The following is a 6,140-nucleotide window of genomic DNA, read 5'->3' on the forward strand; positions in this document are numbered from 1 at the left end:
ATAATAAGAAGTCACCAATAACTTATCTTCCTAATTCTTGGCCCAGGGCTTTTTATATCACATTACTACCCAAAATGGCAAAAGCTTAAGTATTTCTAGTTTACTTGCCTAGTTTAAAAGCCTCTGAAAGGCAAGATTGTCTACAACATGTAATGAGTTGTTCTACTTATATCCATAGTGGATATTGCACCAAATTTCCTATATAAATAAAGGCATCAGATTTCTGGTCCAAGATAATAAGGACTAAGCACAATTATTTCTCTCTTTAAAATCTATTGAAATGGTCAAGGTGAGCAAAGAGAAGAAACCGTAGGAGAAAAGAGCATAGAAAGGATATATCCAGTATCTGTAGCTCTGGTAGCACACAGTGCCCAAGGCACTTGACTGCTAACCAGAAGGCTGGCAGTTCAAATCCACCAGCCACTCCTCGGAAGGAAGGTTGGGCAATCTACTTCCATAGTGATAACTGCCTCGGAAACCCAAGGAGGGGTCTCTATGAGTTGGGTCCGACTCGACGGCACATAACAACAACAACAACAACAGCAGTATCTGTAAAGCGTGATTGGTCTGGTACAAAGAGGAAACAATAAAGTTCTTGGCAAAATATTTGCCAAAATTTAATAGAAAATTCGGTGATGTGATGAAAATAGTCAAAGACTAAGTGAGCTGAAGGAGAGCATAGAAGAAGTCCCCTAGAATGGAGAATAAAAAGACAGAAAAATGTACAAAATAAGTAAAAAGCTAAAAGTTCCGGGAGATAGGACTATCTAAGGTAATGCAGTAAATAAGCAAATTTTATAATGTTTTCCTGCATTTGGGAAAAATCTAGATAATAAGATTGAAATTGCCTACTAAGAAGAAATAATTAAAAGATACATTCTGGCAGAGGTTGTTAAAAACCTGATTTTGTTTTTGAATAAATAATACTTTCACACAGTTAAAAAAAAACAAACCCAGTAATAACAGTGTCAAGTCTCCCAGCCTTGTTCCCCACCTGCCCATTTCCCCCTAATGCCTCCCAAAGGATTAACTGCTAATATTATTTTATGGATCTTTCCAGAGAATGGTTATATTTAACAGAACCTGAATAAAAGTAAGTTCTGCCGTTACCTCACCCCCCTCCACACACACTCACAACCTTTTCTTTACATCAATGAATGGAAGTATGCATCTTGTTTTTTGCCTACTTAGCTATATATCTTGGAGCTCTTTCCATATCAGTACATAGAGAGCTTCCTTATTTATTTATTTTTTTTAATAGCTGCATAGTATTCTATTATATGAATACATTATACAAAGCACTGCATTTTGGATTTTATTCTATTTTTTTTTTCAGTTTTCTAATGCATTAATTTATGCTTTATCATGTTACTAATCTGTTATTGTATAGTTTATAGTGGACTTTTACTACCTTTCTTAGTTACTTAAATCATTTTTTAAAATCTTTTTTTTTTTTGCTGTATCTTAAGACTATGCATTTTCTTCTGAGCACTACTTCAACTGTGCTCTGGAAATTCTAAGTGTTCTCATTGTCATTGTAAATGACTATTTCATTTTACTTTGTATTTCTTCTTTGACTGAATAATTTTTTTATTTCTGCATGTAAGTGGCTTTTCATTTCCTGAGCTTGTTACTAATTTCTTGTGCAATTGCGTTTTGATCATAAACTAAAGTCTATACTGTTGCTGGTTTTTATAACTTCCTGAATTTTCTTAGTGGTCTAATTGTGGTCACATTGTCTGAATACTCTGGGATGAGTGTTCTCTATTTCCTTTTGTTGTTAATACAGGATGGATCATGGAAGATAATTAATTTAAATCTCCAGTTTTGTTTTTCTGTTTCTTTTCTGTATCTCCTGTGTTTACTATAAGAATGCTAATGATATGTTGATACTGAGATATTAAAAGCAATTATTTACAATTATATTTTTGTTGCAAATTTTACTCTCGTATTATGATGTATCCTTTCAAAATTTTCGAATGTGCTTTTTTTTAGCCTATGTTTTACCTTGTTTGATATTTTTCTTTGCTTGCGTTCACTAGTATACTTTTGCCCTTCCTTTTAAAACAAAAAACAACAAACTTTATTGAGGTGTAAGTGACAATCGAGCTAGTATGCATATCCGTCACCGCAAAAGTTTCCTTATGTCCTTTTAACTCCTTCCTTCTGCCACTCTTCAAACTCCCCTTCACACCCAAGCACCATCTAACATCTAACACCCAAGCAACCACTGTTGTGCTTTCTGGCACTCTAGATTTGTTTGCATTTTCTGGAGTTTTTGAACCATACAGACTGCTCTGTATGAAGAAACAGAAGAGAAGAAACTCTTCTTTTGTCTGACTTCATTTACTCGGCATAATTATTTTGAGATTCATCCAAGTTGTGTGCATCAATAGTTCATTCCTTTTTATTGTTGAAGAGTATTACATTGTATAAATAGATCAGAATTTATCCATTTGAGTCATTTCTAGTTTTGAGCTATTCAAAGAAATCTGAATATTAATGTACAAAAGGGACATATATTTTCTTTTGAATGAACACTTAAGAATAGGATGGTTGGATCATATGGTATTTTTAACATTTTAAGAAATTGGCAAACTATCTTCCAGAGTGGTTGTACCATTTATTTCCAGCAGTGACTGAGAATCCCAGTTTCTCTGTATCCATACCAGCACTCCATATGGTCAGTCATTTTAGTTTTATCCATTCTGTTAAGTATATGTGTTGTTGTTGTTATGTGCTGTCGAGTCGGACCCAATTCATAGCAACCCCTCCTTGGGTTTCTGAGGCAGTATCACTACGGAAGTAGATTGCCCAACCTTTATAATTTTAGTTTATATTTCCCTAATGACTTATTAGGAATTCTGGTGGCATAGTGCCTAAGGCATTTGACTGCTGACCAGAAGGCTGGCAGTTCAAACCCACCAGTCACTCCTTGGAAAGAAGGTTGGGCAGTCTACTTCCGTAGTGATACTGCCTCAGAAACCCAAGGAGGGGTCACTGTGAGTCGGATCCAACTCAATGGCAATGCGTTGCATTGTGTTAATGACTAATTATGTGTGCTTCTTTATATATACTTATTTGGCATCTACATATGTTCTTTGGTGAAGTTATGTCTCCAGATCTTTTGCCTAGGTTTTTTGTTTTGTTTTTTTAAATTGGGTAGTTTGTATCCTTATTGTTGAGTCATATATATTCTGTATATAAGTCCTTTATCCAGATATATACTTTGGAAAATTTTCTCTCAGTCAGAGGCTTGTCTTTTAATTCTCTTAACAGAATCCTTTGAAGAGCAGATGATTGTAATTTTGGTGAAGTCCAATTTATTAATTTCTTCTATAGATTGTTCTTTTGGTTTCATAGCTAAGAAATATTTGCCTAACCCAAGGTCACTATGGTCACTATGATTTTCTCCTAGAAGTTTTATAATTTTAGCTTTTACATTTACTATGATCCACTTTGAATTAGCTTTTTAATATAGTGTGAGATACAGATCCAAGTTTATTTTTTTACATATAGATAGCCAGTTGTTTCAGCACCACACTATCCTTGAAAAGAACATCCTTTCTTGATTGCCTTCCCTTTCATTTTTTGTCAAAAATCAGTTATTCATATGTGTGTCAATTTATCTCTGAACTCTGTTCCATTGATCTATTTGTCTTTCTTTATGCCAGCAGCACACCGTCTTACTAACTGTAGCTTTGTAAGAATTCTTGACATTGGGTAGTGTTAGCCCTCTAGTTTTGTTCATTTTCAAAGTTGTTTTGGCTGTTCTAGATACTTTGCATTTTCATATAAATTTTAGAGTCAGCTCATCAACTTCGCCCCCAAAAAAGGCTGCTGGGGTTCTGAGTTAGATTGCAATGAATCTATAAATCAAATTAGGGAGAATTGACATCTCAGCAATATTGTCTTTTGACCCATGAACAGGTAATGTCTTGTGTTTACTTAAGTCTTCTTTAATTTTTCTCAGCAGTATATTGTAGTTTTTTGTATATAGATCTTTCACATCTTTTATCAAATTTGTCCTTAAGTCTTTGATATTTTTGATGCTATTCTAAATGCTATTATCCTTTCGTTTCAACTTCTAACTGTTCATTGCTAGTTTGTAGAAATAGAATTGATTTTTTAATACAGTATATATCTTCTGTCTTGTAACTTTGCTAAACTCACTTAGTAGTTCTAATAATTTTTTTAAATTAGCTTCATCAGATTTTCGGTATAGGCAATTAAGACACTGGCAAAAAGAAAAAAAAAAATGATAGTTTTACTTGCTCCTTTCCAACCTGGATGTCTTTTATCTACCTATCTAATCTATTTTTCTTGACTTATTGCATGAACCTTCTAGCTAGAACCTTTAATACGGTGTTAACTAGAAGTGATACATTCTTGTGTTAATCTTGATCTTAGGGGGAATATATTCAGACTTTCTCCATTAAGTATGATGTTAGCTATAGGTTTTTCATAGAATGCCCTTTAACAAATTGAAAAAGTTCACTTCTGTTCCTCTTTGACTCAAGAGTTTTTATTAGGAGTGAAAGTTGGGTGCTATCAAATGTTTTGTCTGTGCCTGTTGTGCCTAAGGCACATGACTGCTGACCAGAAGGCTGGCCAAACCCACCAGCCACTCCTCAGAAGGAAGGTTGGGCAATCTACTTCCCTAGTGATACCATCTCAGAAACCCAAGGAGGGGTCCCTATGAGTCAAGCCCAACTCAGTGGCACATAACAACAAAAACAACATTGAGATGATAACATGGTTTTTTTATTTTTGGAAATGAAAAGCTGGGTGAGTTCAAGCACTGGGGAAGCCACTGGGTGGCTTTAGCAAGCATATGACCCACTGTTTTAATTAATTAATTAATTGTGATTTGGGTGATAATTTACAGAGCAAATTCACTTTCCGTACAGCAGTTCACATACACTTTGTCTCATGACATTGACCACAATGCACCACAAAGCAACAACAGCTCCCCTCCCACTTCCTCCCTATAGTTACCTCTTCCCTGTGTCCATCCCTCCTCCATGCACTCCTGTCCCCTGAGCTGTCTCCCTGTACATTAGCAGCCCTTCTATTCTCCCATGATTGTTCTCTCCAAGGAGTGTATCTACCTCAGAGAAATGTTCAACTCATATTGTTGGCTGGAAGCCACAGGCGTGGTTTCAATTCCAGACCTGAAGGGCAGCTAGGGGCCATAGTCTCAGTGGTTCCACCAGACTCTATCGGATCAGCAAACCTGGTGTTCCCCCCCTTTTTTTTTCTCCAAATGATTTTGAGTTTTGTTCCACATTGTTCTCCCTCTCTATCCAGGATCTCCTTCATAGATCCCCTTCCAATTGGTTGACATTGGTAGCTGGGCACCATCTAGTTCTTCTGGTCTCATAGTCATATAGGCTGAAGATTGGATGGTGTACCAGTCACTAAGACTAATTGTTTCCATAATTTTTTGGTTTTCTTCATTTTTCTTTGCTCTGGACGAGGAGAGACTCATCGTTGCATCTAGATGGCAGCTTGCCAAGCTTTTAAGACCCCAGTCGCTACTCGCCAAAGTAGGAGGTAGAACAATGTTTTGTGTACTATGTTATGCCAATTGAGCTTGATGTCCCCTGCAACTATTGTCCCAAGCCCACAGGTTCAACTCCTAGATCCCTCTTGGTAGCTGGCTGTGAGCAAGCAGTGACTACAACCTTGCCCCTTGTCAGCTTTACTATACACATTTGGTACATTGCCCTTCTCTTCACCCAAATCAATACATATCTCTATCTGTCTAACAGTGTTCCCTCCCCTCCCCTCCCACCCCTGGTAACCAACAAAGAATATGTCCTTCCATAGATAAACATTTCCTTGACTTTTACAATAACAGACTAATACAATATTTGTTTTTTGTGATTGACTTATTTCACTCAGCATAATGTCCTCCAAGTTCATCCACGTTATGCGATGTTTTGTAGTTTCTACATTATTCTTTAGGGTTGCATAGTATTCCATTGTGTGTATATACCATAGTTTGGTTATCCATTCCTCAGTTGATGGACACCTAGATCGTTTCCACCTTTTGGCTATTGTAAACAGTGCTGCGATGAACATGGGTGTGCATATGTCTGTTCTTGTCATGGCTCTCACTTCTTTAGGATATATAC

At 36.4% G+C, this 6,140-nt stretch overlaps 1 protein-coding gene across 1 annotated transcript in view; it reads left to right on the forward strand.

Annotated features, from left to right (window-relative positions):
- SHOC2 (SHOC2 leucine rich repeat scaffold protein) overlaps window positions 1–6,140 on the forward strand; it is a 61,670-nt gene that overhangs the window by 19,138 nt on the left and 36,392 nt on the right. The window lies entirely within an intron of this gene.

This window comes from Orycteropus afer, unplaced genomic scaffold (genome assembly GCF_000298275.1).
Source record: "Orycteropus afer afer isolate SDZICR_OR568_19922 unplaced genomic scaffold, OryAfe1.0 scaffold00082, whole genome shotgun sequence".
Taxonomy (NCBI): domain Eukaryota; kingdom Metazoa; phylum Chordata; class Mammalia; order Tubulidentata; family Orycteropodidae; genus Orycteropus; species Orycteropus afer.